This window comes from Balearica regulorum, chromosome 16 (assembly GCF_011004875.1).
Source record: "Balearica regulorum gibbericeps isolate bBalReg1 chromosome 16, bBalReg1.pri, whole genome shotgun sequence".
In the NCBI taxonomy this organism is placed as follows: Eukaryota; Metazoa; Chordata; class Aves; order Gruiformes; family Gruidae; genus Balearica; species Balearica regulorum.
In genome coordinates this window covers 7,026,656-7,046,273 of record NC_046199.1, presented here as the reverse complement: position 1 = coordinate 7,046,273, position 19,618 = coordinate 7,026,656, and the positions used below count along the sequence as shown (strand labels likewise).

Here is a 19,618-nt window from a genome sequence, read left to right as displayed (position 1 = left end):
ATTACTGAAATTAGTATTATTGGAAATGTCACTATCTAGACAGGTATTTTTCTTATGAACAACAGTCATAGATCAATTCAAATGGCTACTGTGACCATCATAGAGCTTGCAATTCCCCTTCCTCCTCCATTTTCATAGCCAGGATAATTCAGTTTTGCCCCCTCGATTTATAATTACATTCAATAGGCATTGAATAAAAAGCAACATTGTTTCTCCTACTGTAAAACATGAGAAATTCTTCCCTCAAATAACACAAACCTTCTGTAATTGTCCATGTTCAGTACACATGGCCCTTTTTCCTCCCTAGGACAGGTGAAGCTTAGCACTTGAAAATAATTTAGATAGGCATCACTAATTTTTCTATTTTCTATCACATCACAGCCCTGAGGTTTATTATGAAAGAATGTTTACAGTTGTCTGTTCTAGTGCTGGAAATGAGAGTATGTTTAAGTAGAAACATCCAAAATGAAAAATACTCATCTTCTATTTTCACAGTGTCATTGCCAGTAGACTACAATAGCATGTGGAGCCAGTAAGACAAGAGAGACACCATTTTTGCTGGCAAATAATTTTTGCTCTGAATCTATTTATATTTGTCAGATCCTTGATTTATCAGGACATTCCCTATTTGGACCCTGAGAACTAAAACTGTCTACTGTAAGATTACAGTATTATTATTATAAGGATTATTGTATTGTGCTTTTAATTTACTTATCTTGAAGAAAATTATGCATTTCTACTGCCATCTGATTGGAGAGAGTGAACAATGGGCATAGAGCAGTGATACATCATGAAGGATTTTTGATACCACAAAGTGCAATGTTGATCCTTTTTGTTGTCTTAGCTTTCCAGATCTAGACTTCAGTAGATTATTATAAGGACAACTACATACCACAAATGAGCGAATGCAACAGTTATGGAGCACTTCAGCCAATCTTCTGGTTTTTTTTGTTTTTTTTTTAAATTCATGTATTGCGTTAAGAAATAGCCAGATAGGTTATAATGATTTTCATCCTGAAGGACAAGTACTATATGTTCAATAAACATCAGAAGGAAAGTTTAGAGAAATCAGAGCTAATGACAAAATAGGATAGATAAGAAGAGCTTTCCAGAACACACAAAAAATCTGAATGCGAATGGCAGAGAGGGTTCTACATTAGCATGTAGAATTTCTTTAGGCAACCCTGTCCTGTCCTACCCCACCCCCAAGACCCCTACCCAAACAATCTAAAACCAGTTTTAAACTGTACTGGAAATAAAGCAGACTCTTCTAAAAAGACTGCTGAGTAAATATCTGGGTCTGCTGCTTCAGTAGAAATCACTAAGCAAAGCTACTGTTTACTGTCCCTGTGGCCTGAGAAGAATTCAGCTTACAAGAGAAGCTAGGAACAACCTGGGTATTAGGGCACATCAACCCAGAAACATTTATGAGCGACAGCTGCATAGATAATGCAACCTACAGAGATTACAAATGCATGAAGTTCTTTCAGCTATAGAAAGCAATCTCTACATTTACTGCATTTTCAAGAAAGTGCGGGAGGTGAAACACAACTCACAGCAGGAGGTCTGCCTCATTGAGATCATGCCACTTTGTTCTATCTGAAAAACACTATGCTTTCTACATAGTTTTGTATATTAAAAGGGAAAAAAAAAGAAAAAAAAGGAAAAAAAGATTTCTTAGCCACTGATTCCTGAACTCTAGTGCCAGAGAAACAAGACTCTGTGTGTGTACACATATGCTTAAGGGAATCAACATGTCTGCAGCTTATAATTTTTTGCATCTATTCATCTTCCTACATCCTGATGGCATGTAAGAGAACTTACAAAAATTATGATACTAGCAGGAAAGATGAGAGAATGAATACATTGATTTATTTTTTTTTTTTTTACTGTCTTTTAAGAAGTTGCTGCTATAAACCTGCTTCAAGGCTAGAGCAAAACTGGACCTGAAAATTGGTTGAAAGTGTTTTGAGGACATCTAGATCTGACCAATGTATTTCTTAGAAAAGTTATGTTTCCATATCTAACACAGCTCTTCAAAGAGGGATTTACATTCCAGAAACCCAACCCACTAGAGGACCAAGAGTTCACTCATCACCGGAGATCTGCAACAAGGATGCAGACAGGACAGCTTTGAGATGAACCTATTGAGGAAGAAGCAGAGAAAAGGCTGTTTATTTCATCCCATGATGAAACACTTGGACTGCAAATAGTAAGTTTCATCACCAACTGAAATAGAAATAAAAGCAGAGAAGATAGAGATACAATCGTAATGTTTTAAAAACAAAAATGTAAGTTCCAACTACTACAAGTCTACTCTTTTTCAGCATCATTTGTGCCAACATGAGATAGATGATTTAGGGGGAGGTGGCAAGCTTTAACACTAGATGCCAGAGTCCAGCTCACCATACAACTCCATGATCAAAGCCAGTAGAAATCTGAAGCACACAATAGATGTACTGATGAGTTTTGGAATATAAAGTAATTTTCCAAATTGAGAGGTTGTGCTCTAGAAGTTTCTCTAAATCATCTTTCCCTCCTTCAGTAAAACATGACAATAGGAACTGCTTACTCTAGACAACAGATACATGAACTTCACCTTGGCATGAACTTCTTTTTAAATTTCTCATTCACAGTTTGGAAATCTTGGTGGGGGGAGAAAATTCTAAAAGGGCAGCTCCAAAGCAGCAGATTGCAATTCACCCCTGAGGAAACCAGGCAGATGTAACCAACCTCAAAAGCTACTCTGAATAAACACACAGAATAAAACAGTATAAAACCCTATTTGTTTTCAGTTTGTGACTGCTCATTTAATGCTTTTTGGTTACAAAATGCACTGACAGTTTCCCAGATATCCCTCTTTCTGGCCATTTTCATTAAAAGTAAAGGTTAAACTAGTGATTTTCTCACAATCAGCAGTTAGCTCTTAATAATAGTCTTCAATAACACTCCCTCCAAGTAGGATACTTTGAAGTCATAGGATTTACAAATCTGGTGAAGTTTGTGTTTCTTTATCTTGAGAGTCAGTGTTCATTTTTTGCCAGTTTCCCACCCTGCCACTAGCATATGCAGTAATATTTTTAGAGATCACCAATTTCTAATGCTAAAAGGCATGTACACCCAATGTTACTACAACGCAATCATGCAACTGTTCAAGAGAAGCCTTTCAGATAGAGACATTTAAATGACACTTCAGATGTAGAGTTCACAAATGATTCTTAGTTTCCAGCAGTTGTTACTCATTCTTCTTTCCTTTAGAAGAGCATTTATTCCGTTTCACTGTGATAGGCAATGTGATTTGCAGCCTCCGTGCAGCTCCAATGTGAAGGCAGACGAACTGCCATGAAAGGCACAATGAGAAACAGACAGGACGCACTCAGGCACAGGGAGGACAGAACAAAGAATCACAGGGAGTGGGGAAAAATAAACTGTATAATAGCTGCTGCTTGGGAACACTAGCTGGAACAAACAGGGAGGCCACCAACTATCATTACAAGCGCATGCTTCTTTTGCAGTTGCAAGGAGAATTGCACACAAGAGGGGGCAGGGGATCTGCTATTAATCATATTATATTCATTGTTCCCTCGATGCTGCTGGCAATGCTTTGGGAGACTCTCTCACTTCCCAGATAAAACTGCAGCGAGAACAGCAGCACTCTGAGAGCAGCCAACGCCGAACCTTCACAATCTTGTCCTACTGTACTACTAACGCTACTGTAAACTAAATGGTTCTTAACCACCGCTCTCTTATTGAACTGAATTTTTAAACAAATCCAAATCACAGCACTTGAGGGTTCCTCCCCACCCTAATCTCTCATTAGGAAAATGAATACACTGTATAAATCTGATTAAACTATTTGCAAGAGCGAGCCACTAGAGAGGTGAAAACATCAGCTTGAAGTAGTCAGGAATCAAGTTTCTTTGTTGAGGAAGAGTTTTGAATGTTATCTCTAAATAAGGTGCTGAGTGACTCCTTGATTAAGTGGCACTTAACATTCACTAAGTTTAATGTTCCAGCAAGAACAGCAGGCCAATACCTGTGCCTGGGAGTGGGGGAGGGAGAAAATGGCAGCTGATGCAGTAAAGTAACCAAGTCAGCTATTCTTTTGTCAGGGAAAAGACAGAGAGGTTTAAGGGGAAAGAAACGTGGATTAACTAAATCTCGTATTCATACTTCATTGAAAACGTAATGCTGCTTTAATTTGTCTGGTTTGGCAAAGCTACAGAGGGAAGGTGAATTTTCTCGACCACAGATTTTTTTGTGACAAACTCCGCATAGCATGTAAGTGACACACACACTCTAATTAGGTCCAGAATTTGTTAGTCACCCTACCCAAATGAAAATTCATAACATCGGCTATCATGGGCCCCTGATACTTGGCAAGTTAGCAATGAAGTTCAGCTGGCAGTACTTGTCTCCCACGCCAAACATTATATATTCTTTTGTTTAAAGAAGATACAGAAGAATAGAGAAACAGTTACAGTTAGGTAAATATGTATTTAATACACCAACATACGAAGTAGTAATAACGAGACATTTCTACCTCGGATTTCAGTACGGAGAAACCACTTCAATCTTTACAAAACCACCACGTTTATTAAGCAGCAGAGCTCACTGCAGCCAGCGTGCCTGATGACTCATCTTCCCTTCCCCACTTTCTAATTAGCCATGATAGTCAGCATCAATTTGGCGGTTGCTTTTTGTTGGTTTGTTGTGTTTTTTTTTTAACCACACAAAAGCCATCTTGGAAGTTGAAAAATGGACTCATACTTGTTTACTGATCAGAGTTTTAGAAGATAGCTAGCACTAGCAGTTAAGACATATTCCAGCTTTACCGTTAGCTGGACACGCAAACTACTTGCTTGTGCTTGTCCTCCCCCTCCCTTGGAGAGGCTGCATGCGGCACGGCACGATCACAGAGAATAAATACAGGAAAAGGGGGGAAAAAAGCCCTCTGCTCTTGGCAAGGGGAAGGCGTTCCACAAGAACTGCTACAGGGTCAAAAGTTTACCGTGGTTTCAATTTCACCTTTTCGCAACCAATGAGAACGCGGCGGCTCCAGACAGAACCGCGGGCGGCAGCGCGGTCCTTAACTCCTTGCGGCCCGGCCAGGCTGGCAGCGGGGCAGCCGGCGCGGCTACCACCGCACCCACCGGAGGAGCCGGCTGAGGCAGAAAAGGCCCTCTCCTCGCCTTCCCTTCGAGCAACGTACATAGCAGAGCCCCCCCCCAGCAGCCTCCCGCGAGTTGAGCGTTTCTTTTAGCATGGAAGTAAGAGGGAGCAGGAGCTGTGCAGAAGCAGTATGTCATTGAGTCAGAAGTTAAGAGCTGCAGAAGTGGGTGCCCTTACCCCCATTTCAGTTGAAAAGCAGTTCAGTAATCTAAGGGGTAGGGCTGATACTAGGCAGTATCAAAGCAGCACTGAACTATGGAGCCGTAAGTGACAGCAGCGAGATCATGCTGGCAAACAGGAAAGACTGACCTTGCGAAAAGGGAGGGAGGGAGAACACCAGCACAGAATTGTCGGAAAGGATTCTGAATGCGCACTCCAGAGCTGCAGTGATTTGATTTGCTTCTTGTCAAACAGGGAATGGTGTTGCTCTGGTATAAGGCTGGGCAGCCCCAGGAGTACTGCTGCACACTGCCCTGTCCCCACAGTACCATTAATAATACTCTGCTTCAAGGTGTTTACTTCAAAACAAGTCATTCTCCATCTACCCCAAGAAGGATGGGCATTGAATTTTTGGTACAAATTAGGTACAAAAGTGTTCAGCTCTTCACAGGCTTGCACAGGAAAACAAATAATACCTAGCCACAGAAGTAGAAAATGGTCTGGACATGAGACATTCATAAATTGTCTTGCTTTGGCATAGAAAAAGACAAGATGCATCTTAGTCTTCACTCATTTTAAGATTACAGAACTAGGGGAAGAACATAGAACAGACTTGTTCCACTGTATGCCTCAGTTCTCCATCAGTGGTTCCAGGTTATGTTGTTTCCTAATCATTAGTTCTGGTTTAAAATTTTAATGGCAAGAATTACTACAAGTTCTCCAGACTCAAAATACCATCCCTAACAATATAGTTTCATCTTGCTGACTACTGACTCAGTGAATCAGTCCATGGTGGGGTATCCCAAAATCTGTGCTGGGACCAGTTTTATTTTCTGGGAGATTGATGAAAATGCTGATGACAGCAAATACTGGATGACACAATCTATGATTGTGTTTTGGCATCCACTTGATCTTGGAAAGCCAGTGTCAACTACACTTAAGCACAGAGAGCAACAGATTCATCACCTCTCCATTGGCCCTGCAGACTACAAGGAAAGAGGTCCAAAACACTCTAAGTGAAGATGTGGATGAACAGTTCTCAGTTTGGTGCAATAACATACAATCTAATATGAGGTAACATGAAGAAAAGTGTATAAAACATGCATGCAGTTAAGCCAAATTCATTAGCAAAGTAACCTAAGAGTATGTTCAACACAGCAGAAAGGGGTAGGGTTACACTGGGATCTTGAAGTGAATCATTAGCAACTCTGACTTGATACCAAGTAGAATGACAAGTCATTGCATATATTTGCAAGGTAAACAACATAGAATTAGACCATTCCAAAACAGACAGCAGCCAAGTCAGGAAACACTTGAGAACATGTATGTTAGCATACTCAGATCTCCCACACATTGCAGAAAGAATGACAGGAGTCTGAATATAATTGTGAAGAGGTAAAATGACTAAAATATGCCATCAACATGCAGAAGAAATTTATGCTGAAGATGCCAGTTAAAGTAGAACTCAGTTTTCCAAACTCTGAAATCAACCAGATGGTAGATTGTTCAAGATAATGCACTTGATGACAACCTAAGGGAAAAAACCAGTCAGGTGGCAGCTATTACTAATTCTCCAGAAAGATGCAATTTGAAAATTGACAAGTTATCTTACACAGAACCTTAAAGGCTTTCACAGCACTTTGTAATGATAAAAGACATTCTGGTCTCAGCTCTCTGTGTAGGTCCCAAGGAAGGATAAAGACAGATACTCTTACAAACAGCTATGCCAGCTGAAAATACTGCCAACAATCTTCTTTTTGTTAACTCAATTCACAAAATAGTTTGGGCAAGAAGATAGTCATGCAAAACTCTTAAAACCTGCTTTAGGAACAGTCAACTACTCAATTTAAGAGGAGCCAATGAAAAACAATTTCCAGCTGGTGGGCAAGGTCAGATTTCTTGAACAAGCACAGGTAGATTCCTTTCTCAATCTATGCAAATAGGCATAGCAGCTCAGTACAGCTACTATGAGGTTAAGTTTAATGCCCTGAGAGCTGCTAACAAAAGATGCAGTAAGAGATTAAAATACATCAAGTCAGAAGGTTAAAGACATCATGAGAATCTTTGCTGATTGAGATCATGCCCTACTACCAAGCTTTTCTACTCTAGTTCGAACATGGTAAGACACCAATGAAAATGCTATCAAGTAACACTGTATTTTCATAGTTTAGCTAGGCTAAAATAGTTTTGCCAGTAGTAACTTAAGATTTAATTACATATATAAAAAGCTATTTTCCTCTCAGTAAAAAGAGAGTTTGGTTTTGTTGTTTTACCTTTTCTAAATACTGTATCATTTTAGAGAAATTCCTTTAAATTGAGATATCATAAATAAATTCCCTTTTTATAAGATGGCCTCATTTTAAAAGAAAATGGATGCTATAAAATTTTACATCAAGTCAGCATGTTACCAAGAAGCTTTTCTGTGTGTTCTGAATTTGATTAATACAAGCCAAGGTCACTTCCTGAAAGATGCCTACCACTGCAGCTGCAAGCAAACTAGGCTCCTCTGAGCTCAAAAGCTGGGGGATGGGAAGACGACATTAGCAATTTCTAACACTGTCTCCAAAAATACACTAATTACAAAACTTGAGTAATATTTAGAAGTGTTTATTAGATCACCACATAAGTAACCCATTAACTAAAGCCTGAATCTGTATAATCATGTTTTCAAAAGAGATTCACAATGATGCACCAGCATGTCTGTAAAAAATTAATAATTTTGAGGACCCTTTACTAAACTTTATGCAAATTGCTGAAAATGTACTTTTTTTTTTTTTTACTGTGTTTTATTCAGCTCATGAAGCTAATGAGAGACTGCCCTTGAATTAACAGCATGTCTCAGTCCTACTGAGACTCTGAGGCTCCACCCAATCTACACCATGTCCTATTCTGCAGCCCTTTAGGAAAAAACCTATTTCAGGAAAGCATGCAAGCTCTTTCTGCATGCAAGTCTACAGCATGCAATTTTCCAGTGTCTGGAGACTATATCATTTACAAAACCAATTAGAAGTTAGCTGTGTTCACCTGTAATTCTAAGGATATTTTAAAAGTTATTTTAAAAACCTGCCACATTTGCATTATGCATGAGGCCAAACAGATGTAGTTTCTTCCATTCCCAGGCACAGTTAAAGCTTACAGATCATGAAAATAAGACCCATACCAAATAAGAGAGAGCATTATTTTTTGTGGTTTGGGTGTACAAAAAAGATTCTACAAGTTGGAGTACCTAACTGGGGGGGTAAGGGGAGCAAGAACGGATTGCTGAAAAACATTTAAAACTGCACACCAACAGACATTTCCACAGGGGCATCTATTAGTCTAGGAAAGGGGCCCCAGTGACTTTATTTGTGAACACACACACACAAAATTTAGTATACTTCATCTTTAAAACAGCCTTGACACACCCAACATTGCAACTAAAGTTTCATACTAGGCTAAAATTAGGAGGATCTACTGAATGAAAGTTAATTTTGACAAACCAGTGCACTAAAAAGAAAAGAGCATTGCTGGTTTCAGGTGGGCATCTTTGCCTGAAATAGAAAAATACACTGAAGTATATCATTACCTATGCAGGCACAGCTACATCTGTGGTTAAGGATGCCTAACATTTTCCATCACAGAAGCCCGTTCTAATTCTTTAATGACTGTCTCTCACACCCCTCAGAACTGCTTTTGGTGGAAGACTTGCATAAAATTGGTTCAGACATTTAAAAACAGAGTGGAGAATTCAGTTGATCAAAATATAACCTTTTATTCAGTCTGAGAAGTTTACAGCTTTAGAAGAGAAATGGATCAAATCTCTGACCAAGCTAAACTTCATCTCACTGCTCCAATGAAGATTATGTGTACAGATGGTAAGTGCCTTTGAAGTCTTTGAACATGCTCAGTTTTGTTTTAAACCACTCGCCAAGACCCTCAAGTATTTTATCTAACCAAGTAAGCTTTGTCGCTGCACAGCTTATCCATGCTGACAGGATAGCACATGCTTTATCACTGTATCGTAAGGACCAAGAACAGCTTCTCTATAAACCTGACAGCTACGAAGCAGTTAAAGTACCTGGCAATACAGTAGGTGAAGAGGGACATTTTTCTAGGTTATACTGCCCCACCCATACACAGCATCCACAAAACACGAGGCAGCAGTAGGATCAAGGGCTTAGCAAAGGCCTCCCTTCCCTCCCCCCCCCCCCCCCCCCCCCCCCAGTTCAAGATCCCGGTTGAAACCGCAGATGGAGGTCTGGGCTAGTGGTGCTAAAAGACAATGCTCCTGCCCCTCTAGTGGCTAGCCCGTGTAGGAAGCATACTCAGTCCAGTTACCAAAGTGGTGTCGATTTGCTCTGTGGGATTCCAGATGACAACCTTGCTGGCAAATAGAGTAGAAATTTCCTTATGGCAAATTGTACTCTTTTTTCCATATGCTTTTTAAAGGCATGCAAAAAGTTACACTGAAAATACTAAGGTTGTGAGGTCATTCAAAAAAATAGTAAAATAGTATTGTCAACTCCAACTCTCAGCACTTCTTTAACCCTTGTTGCGCATAATTAAGCACATCGCTGTGTAACTGCTTATTAGACTATGTGGGACTGGCACCCATCAGTTCACAGAAAAGACTGCTATAGACTTACTCTTGTCTGTTGTATCAACTCCAAAGTACATTACTATTTCAGCAACCATGTTTGCTTTACATACTGTGATAGATAACAGTCTCATAAATGGAGAACTGAAGTCTCAAGGACTGTATCCTAACTTGGCCTTTGCCCAATGTGAACATGTAGGGAGTTTCAGTGACATTCAAATTAGGACACAGGGGCTTTTTCCTAGGAAGGGTAAACACCACCAATACATACTGTCTTGATTATGACAGACAGCAGCTTCCCATTTATTCATTTAGAGCGGACTTTAAACTGGCATTTAAATCACTGATTTAACTGTTGGAAATATTTACACCTATCAATAAGGAGAAACACATGAGCGGGAAAGAAATCTAATCCATAAATCCCATTGACTTGCCTTAGGCACATTTTGCTAGTCAGCAGATGCTGTACTTAGGAACATTTATTCATGTGTTTGCACAAGAACTAAGCTATAGGATTAATGTCAGTAAATATATTATTTTAGACTGTAAAACAACTAATTTTAATCAAAGCTCTAGATACTTTACCATTTTAAAAACGTAGATTCATATTCTGAAAAAGTGTTTGAGTGCTATGGGGAGAGGGCAGAGGGGAAGGCAGCTACCCATTAGGGGCTTCCATATTACATATGCACAGACTCACACACACACTGGCTTCAATGGGAGTTAAGTGCCTGGTGTGTCAGGGTGCTTTTGAGAATTCTGTTTGTTATCTCTTTATCAGGCTACTAAAATAGATTTTTTTAATTGATTGACAAGCACATATCCTCTTGCTTTTAAAATTAGACCTTGTTATCCTCTGATCTAATAATCATTAACAGGCCTTTTATTAAGTTTCTTGAGGTTTTGGCATAACTAGACTCTCAAATTTGAGCGTACAAGATCAGAGACTAAAACCAAAGGAAGTTACTGAAGAAAGGAAATCAAAATAGTTTAAGTTTTCCATGCATAGTATCACTGCTTACATACAATTTACTTCATTGTAAGGAATAAGGTATAGCTACTTAACACAAAAGTGACATTTCTAAAACACAGTTTGACCTTGAAATACGGAAAGGTTCCTAGCTCAATGCTGTAATTAAAATCTGATTAAGTTTGAGTGTACACAGGTACACTTAAGTATGGCTGCAAGAGGTGTTCAACACAAATGCTTACCATTCAAAATTTGAAGTGACAGTTGTCTATCTATAGTATACCAATAATCTGACCATTTCATTAGTTAAAAATCCCCCTTCCTCTAATTTTTTTCATATACCTTACTATATTCCATATTCATAGTGACCAGAGCTTAGTAGAGTACCTTTAGTTAAACTGCAAAATAAAGGCAGAATAGAATCACTCCCAAATTAGGTTAATTTGTCTCTCCACAGTACAGTCAGGTTATCTTGTTATATTTCAAATGTTGCCCATTCACTATGTACCAATGGTTATAACACAGAGTATCTGCTAAAATTTACTGCAGAAAACTGAAAGCTATAATGTTATTTTGTACATCACTGGTAGACTCAAATCTTAGATTTCAGGGGTCAATTATTTAAAAATTAAGCTAAAATGGAGGAGGAAAAACCCCAAAGATTTGTGTATTTGTTCAATGCTATACCAAAAACCAAAAGAACCTAGAGAGATATTATAGACTGGAGAGTCACAGAATTTCCTCTGAGGCCTACAACAAAAGGGGAAGAGGCAAGCTTTACTACCTGCAACGAGTTAAACTTCAGTTTTCATGTAGTGGTTGAACACAGGAACTAGTTCCAGACAGCCTGTGGAATATCTTATCCTGAGACCTTCAAGACTTGACTGAACAAAACCCGCTCTAACTTTATTCGCAGTGTTTGGATTGATGCTAGCATCACTTCTCTATGATTTTCAGTAAAACATTGTCATCAGAGAACTATGTACTGCAGCCCAATGATAAACTGGTACCATTATAACAATGGGCTAAGACAAGAGAGTACTTTACAATTGATCCTACTTTGTCTTAATTTTAAGATGTATTACTACATTCTTTTTGATACTGATTTAAGCAGGTATGTTTTATTCATCTCATGTACTCTTTACATTTTGCATATATCCATTAATACTCCCATCTTTACTGGGCACAAAGTACATTTTCCTGACCACAACATTAATTCCTATCATTAAGGATGATTTTTCCCCTGCCCCTAATGTATGAGAAAAAGCAGTATGCTTTTGAATAAGGCTCTCAATGCCCTCCAGATTTTTTTTTGTCCAAACTTTTCTGATCTTTACAAAGAATTTCCATTACATAGAAACCTTATGCTTTTAGTTTTTCTAATGTTCTATTAAAGAAGCAATACCTTCACTTTCATTAAAAAGACATTTTTCAACAAGTCTCACACTAAGCTCCCTAAGATTTCTGCAACAGGCAGAAAAATCAGTTTTGCTCATGAAAGTTTTTATACAAATAGCTTCTCAAACACTGATGTTTATCTGCAGAAGTCTCCAAAATGACACTATCATCATTAGCATAGAAATTCCAAGTAATTTTAGGAAGATTTGCAGCCATTCTGGAAGCTAGTACAAGAGGTCAGTGACTGCCAAAAACAGAAGAAGGGATCACATCCTTCCCCTTCAAAGTGCCAAAAACATTTGTAATGTTTTGTTTCAGATCCAGTTGCTTCCTTGTTTGCAGATAAATGGCTAAGTACTTGTGTAGTTTCACAACATTAGGAAGCAATTTTATGTATTTTTATATAGTGTACTGGAAGAAATGCCAGGATAGAGCTGTTGAATTTGCTATTATTATTTATTTTTTCTTACATGCATTGTATCTTTAGTTCCCATACAAGGAGACCAACTGAATTGTATCTTACATTCAATAAAACCCTGAGCTGGGGAACCATTGTTTGAGCATTTGTTGTCAATGCAACATCCAAGATGCATCCATCATGATTTAAACAACTCACATTCTCTTACCAGACTCTCAGGTCATTCTGTGGTTTAATTCAAAGTTTAACTTGATGCTAAGCTTTAAAGTCAGTATCCAGCCACACCTCTGCACTGGGAGGTTCTTCTATTAGCATCTGGTAAGCATATCAAACATGGTAACTAACTGATTAGCACCAGTCATACATTTCTGTCATACAGCTGGAATATATGAGCTATACAGCATATTTGACCCAATGTGTGTTCTTGTCAGTAAACACCACACTGCATTTGTCCAGTTAAGTGACCTTCTATTACAGTACATCACACTTACACAGAACTTTTATGTTTAGGTACACCACAGTCAGAATCTTATATTTTGGGCCCTGTCAAAATTATTAGGGGAAAAATTACTAATACTGTCTCTAGGCATGGCATAGCTTTAATATTTTCTTTTCAAAGCCCACTAAGCATTTCTAGTGTGCCTAACAGTACATTAGAAGTTCTGAAAGCTACAAAACCTTACCTGCACTTGAACTTTCACCAGTAGGAATCTTACTTTATTAGATTCTCAAATAGATGAAGCCTATAAATAACAGTGTATGCACAATAACAGGATAAACACAGCATAGCATGGAGGGAGCACAAGGAAAGAGCATACAAAACAAGTCTGATGTCATTAATTCTGTCTTACAGAATAAAAATGCTGTGATTTAGCTTTTTTTTTCATTGCAAATAGATTTATGACAGAAAATATGCTTAGATGACTGTCTCCATCCAGTCAAGAGCAAAAGTTATTTCTCCCACATATTATTTACCTCAGCGTATCATCTGTCTGCAAACCACTGCTTAAGAACTGTAACATTTTAATGAGCACAGCTATCTGAAACAAAATACAATCTTTTCTGTGCTTTGAAGAGATCATTCTCCAAAGGTTTCCCTTCCACACTCATTTTCTTCATTTTGCTTTAACCTTACCTTATTCTAACCAAGCCATCTCACTTGAATTTTATTTCAGGGCACCTGCTAAACTGCAAAGCAAAGAGGTTGACCTCATCACAAGAGATTATTCTGAAGAAGGTGCTTCCTTTCTTGAGACCAAAATCCCACTGAATGGAACATCCAGACAAGTTATCAGTTTCACTACTCTGCAGCAACAGGTAGAGAGCTTAACACATTAATCTGAGTATTGAAGACTAAATTGGTTACCCTAGAAGTTATGAAAAAAACCCCCAACCAAACAAAACCCACCAGTGATTAACATCTTATCCACTCTGGGCCCAAAACCAGCTTTAGCTAAGAAATCTCACTTCATCACCAGTGTTTCAAAAGAACAGTTCTACGCAAAGTATTCACATCATTTGTTATTGCAGAAAGAAGAAACCTCTAAAGGCAGACAGGCAGCAGGATGCTACCACTCCATCCACAACTTTTAAGAGCACCATCCTTTAATGGCCCAATGATCCACCAAAAGCCTATTATCATTAGAAACTATCATAAATACCAAGGCCAGGTTACACCATGTATTTCCTCAAGCTTAAAGGAGTTGGAGGAGCGCAAACTATATACAGTATTAATAGAGAACATACAAAAATACCTTTATTTTTCTAAGGGAACTGAAATTATTTTTGCCCTTTTCATAATCCCCTAAATATCAATGTTTTCTCTGGATCAGTTCTCATAAATCAAAGTAGTCCTGGACAGTTATATCAAACAGAAGACTTACCTAGCACAGTGTTCTTTCTCCAACAGAAGCCAGTAGAATGCCTAGAAGGAAAAAAGTAAGCATATGAATGTGTTTCAGCATACTCTCCAACTTCACAGCTCAGGAATTTCCTGGTTCAAAAGGACCGGTTTTCCCAGCAGCTGGATTTCTCTTCTTTACAAGTTTCTTTTTGAACCCATGAAAGTTAATACAGCTAAAATATTCTGTGGCAGTCAGGTCTGTAGTTAAGTTCTACATTATGTGAAAGTATCAGGTTTTCATTTTTAACTCTGCCATCTGATAATAAGGAGGAGGAGAATAAATGAAATGACTGAAGAGGAAAACACTTTCTTCCTGTTGATTTTCCATGACACTTGTGGTTATTTTGTGTAGATCTGCCTTGTACTCTCAAGCCAAAGAAAGAAAAGAAAAAGATAGCAGAGAAGTGCTGGCAAATTCTGCTCTCAAAAAAATAAAAAATTTAGCTTTGACCTTTAAAAAACAATACAGAGAAAGATGAAGCCCACCATACTCTTTTTGATCCAGCATAGACCAGAACTACTTACATTCACGAGGAAGCTATACCATGACTGTATAGTGATACAATATTTTCAATTTTGTCATCTTTTTCTTCAGTGACAACTCACTACATGCAACTTTTTGAACACTGCTTAGCACTGGTCTGTCATTTTGACAGATTAATTCAGGTTTATTTATTTTTTGAAGGAGTAGAAGAAAATTGGGGGGGGGAAAAAATCTATTGGTTATAACAGACCTACTTTTCCCTTAAGTATATCACTAGGTATAAAAACAAAAGCATCACCTGGAACAAGGACAAGTCTCCTAAATCAAATGCTAGGGATACATATGGCCACTCATCACCCTGACAGTGACTGTAAGTATAACATGTACTTACAAAGTCTACATTCTTAGAGGACAAGAATAAAAGATCAGAGGTAATCAAGCCACTATTAGGACCTACTTCCAGAACAAGAAGCATTAGAAAGAAGCATTTTCTTTAACAGTTTACTAAATCTTCATGCAATAAGTTTTGCAGAATTGTTTTAGTCAAGATCTGTCTTATATCTATAAAGTAATTAGCAAACTTATCAGCTAAGTCAATAAATTAATTTACAATAAGCAGAGTAAAGAAAGATCAATGTAAAACCAAGCTCAAAGAACACTGGAAAGTTCTGTAAGGCTGTAGTAACACACTTCATATAATGAAATATTTGATCTGCCACACTGGCTTTATCCACAGCCCAAGTAAGCAAAACAAGTTTGTTTTAAGCTTTGACAATAAACACATTTCAGTTATCTTATGTCTTCAGCAATATATTTTGCCTTTAGTGAAGAAAAAAAAAATCTTAGTAAGACTTAGAAATCTCATCTCCAAGATTGAACTTTGCATCAAATTTGTAAAGTAACATTTAGATAAGATATCCAAATGTAAACAAAGCAATGACAGCAGCTTTATTTCACAATACTTAGTTTATTTCAATACTTTTAATCAGTGAGAAACTAACTAAACAATACACAATTCACAATACAATCCTTGTAAAAGCTGGAAAAGATATTAAGGTTCATGTCAAGTTCAATGTGCTCTATTTTTAACTTTAGTCAAGTCCCTTCTCATTAGTAGTAACTTAATATTTGAGAAAGGATCAGGAGCAGCTAGGAAGTTAGTCTGATATAGAAATTTATTTATGTATTTAAGAAATAAATATTTAGCCCAACAGATGATTCAGTTAAAGTTACTTAGACCTAGCCAACTAACCATTCTGACAATATACCAAATCAAGGCTTATAGATTGCTTTAGAAAGTAGTAATTAATTGCTTGCTATTATTTTTTTCATAATCATTGTGTGCTTCATAACCATAAGCTTAATTCCAAAAATTAAAAAAAAACAAAAACAAAAAACCAAAAAAAACCCCAAACAAACAACCAAAAAACCCACACCACACAAACACTGGACTCCCCCTTTGCCCTAGCTCACAGAGAAATGTAGTCTTTGCATTGATATAGTTTGACACTGATGGACCAATTCCTTTATCATACCTTTTTAACAGTGAAATTTAGGACACTGCTGTTAAGACCTGCTGAAGACACTTTTTAAGCATTTCACAAGATCAAACCAAACCCAACAATCTCATGATTGACATACTAGGAAAAAGCAGAGAATTTACATAATAGTGAAGTGAAAGAAAGACAACACCTACCTTTAAAAACAAACCCAATGCTTCTGTATTTCAAGGATGCTAACAAGTAGGGAAGAGGCACAAGCATCCACTTGTCTTTAAGAGATAACAAACTGGTTTTGAGCACTCCTGTATGTGGGAGCACCCATATCACATGACAGATAGCCTTGTTTGGAGACCAGAACTCTTTCAAGCAGTCTAGGGCATAAGAACTACCTGTTTTTCCCAGAGATAGTGTTAGCACTAGCAGAGACCGTGACACATTTATATGGATGTGGCAGATATTGAAATCCTTCAGATGCCTGCTAGCAAAACAGCTAATTACTGGCCATCTCTGTTATTTTATTGCACATAAACAATAACTTACTTTCTCTGAGAGGATTAAACTAATTTCTGCCAATTCTGACATCAAACTTCTGCTCTGTTGTGGTAAATTGTAAATAATATGGAACTTAACATTTCTGAGATGACAATAATATGTTTGTAGCTAGACCAATAGAAAAGCGTTGTGGTAAACTTTTGCCTGTAGACAGTTTAGTCACATCTGGATATATGGCAGCAAAACCAAGATAAACAAATTACCCCAAATGGAAAACAACCAAAACGTCTTAATTCTAGAAGCTCTATTTTCTGCTTATCTAAAATTATTAAAGCACTTAAGTATTCTTTATTTTATCTGACTCTTGATCTGTGCTTTGTCCTTCTGTTTCTTTAGCTTTTTGAGAGAGATAAGATCTAGGACTGCAAGCATTTAGTGCTTAGAGTGAAGCAGGTTCAAGATAATGCCAAACTGGATAACACTAGCAGACTTTGTCAAGAAATTCTTCTTGCTCTTTGAGGAAAGAACTGCTAAGATAGCTGCCAACGAAGGAATTTAAGTTGGTTAGAAATGCAGGTAAAGAGCTTTACACCTTAGGCTTATTCCAGACTTCCTTCAAAAAAAAGTGCCAGTGGTACAATTTTTCTGGAAAACTAGCCATTTTGGCCGAGTCTACTTGGTGTATCCTTGGGGGGGTCAATAAAGTTTTAATATTAAAGCTGCTTCATCTGTTCTGCAAAATATGTTTACAATATTGTTCTATGTAACAAATCTTAATGGAAACTCATCCAGTTATGACACACCAGCTATAAACTAACTGATGGTGGCCAATCTTCTATTAAGAACTCAAGCAATTGCTTAATTGTGCTCCATGCCCACTCAGGTTCTTGAAAGTAATGTCCTATGAAAGTACACAGAAAAAAGTCAGAGCAGTTTCCCTGGTTTGGAGGTGGGGCCTTTAATTTAGCATGAATATGCTAAAAATGCTACCTTAATATACTAGGCAAGTTAGAACAAGCCACTTTTCAGTTGTATTCTTTTGTGGTGTTTTGTGGGTGGGGTTTTGTTTGGTTTAGACTAACCAATAGCCCTAGCTGTATCCTTATTTCAACTGATATAGCTGAAGTCTCTCCAGGGCTGTTATCCCCCGCCCCCCCGTTGATGCTATGGAGCCAGTGTAACTCTAGAAGAGAAACATTCCATTTCACACACAGGTTTTCTTTGTTGGCAAGGTGGGTTTTTCTGTTGTTTTTAACAATAAAAGTGAAAATCTTTTCTAAATGAATCAATCTGTGGTGAAGTGCCTTGCTAACTTTTCTTTCTCCCTAAATAAAGCCTAGAAGATTTGCAAGTTTTTTATTATTCCAGAAAAAAAACAAGTCTAGACTGGATTGGAATTACTAAATAGCAAGGCTCTGTAATAGAAGAAACTTTCAGGGGAGTGAGCACAACTGTAGGAAAGTATCCAACCTTTTGTTCAAAATATTGCATTAGAAAGTTGAAGCCGCCTTGCTACTGCAAAGAAAAAAACTTTTGAAGTGGCTGATGCAATTAATGTAGCTAAACTTGAGTATTTTTTTGCTATAGTCAATACAAATACTTGGAATAAAACATTGCCACTGTCTAGGATCTCAGCTCACCTACTTTTGTTAAAAGATATCAATTAGCAGTATCCTCCAGAAATCTGTAACAGCTGTGGAAGATCAGACTGTTTCTCTCATGAACATTTTGAGAGTTCTTAAATAGGAATAATATACTTTAAAATACGATGAAAAACACAGGGTAAGGCTGACCCACAAGTCTAGCCTGTTCACTTTCAGAAAACCCTCTTGGAGTGCACATAAAGTGAAATACAAACCTGATTTTTCTCTTAAGTGGATAATAATGATATCTGCTCTACAATTATTTCTTTTAATGAAGTTTGGATGAATATGCTGTAGGTAGCTTTGAAGTTACGTTTACCAGCACTGTAGCCAAGATGTTGCATTCAGCAAGAATTTAGTTTACGGCCTGGATAAACTTGCCATGGAGCTCAGCACAGGCTCAGACCAGTGCAACAAGATAGCTGTGGTGGTACAGCTAGGGCATTGCATTGACAGCTTTGGGGTGACAAGCCTGTACCTCAGACTGCAAGCATGTGTCTAGTAATTAGTTATGCAGATACCAGCCCTGTGGCTCAAATTATCTCTCAGTAAATACTTCCCCATGTGTAATTTCTTAGTTGCCTGTGTAAGACTATTTTGTAGACAAGGAAGTGCTTGTATATGGCACTACTTCATATCATGTGGAAATGACTGATGTATCATGCACTGGAAACCTTTGTTCTGTGACACAGGTGAAAGTTGTTCTTCTCTTGCTGTGACCTCACACAGTAGCAATCGATACACTAGTATTTTCATGCTACAATGTGTGTTAAAATTTGAACAGACTGCTTGCTTTGGAGAAAAAAAGATACAGATACTTAACATTAATGCCTCAAAGACCAACCTTAGAGATTTTTCTTAATCTAGAAATAGAAGTACCAGCTCACCTATCATCTCTGTG

At 37.8% G+C, this 19,618-nt stretch overlaps 1 protein-coding gene across 2 annotated transcripts in view; it reads right to left on the bottom strand.

Moving 5' to 3' along the window:
- The window catches only part of NCOA3 (nuclear receptor coactivator 3), an 84,740-nt gene that overhangs the window by 50,695 nt on the left and 14,427 nt on the right, over positions 1 to 19,618 (bottom strand). For both annotated transcript variants that reach the window (XM_075768815.1, XM_075768816.1), the window contains exon 2: positions 14,577 to 14,617. The gene's annotated coding sequence lies outside the window, so the exon portion shown is untranslated. The remainder of the gene's footprint in view (positions 1 to 14,576; positions 14,618 to 19,618) is intronic.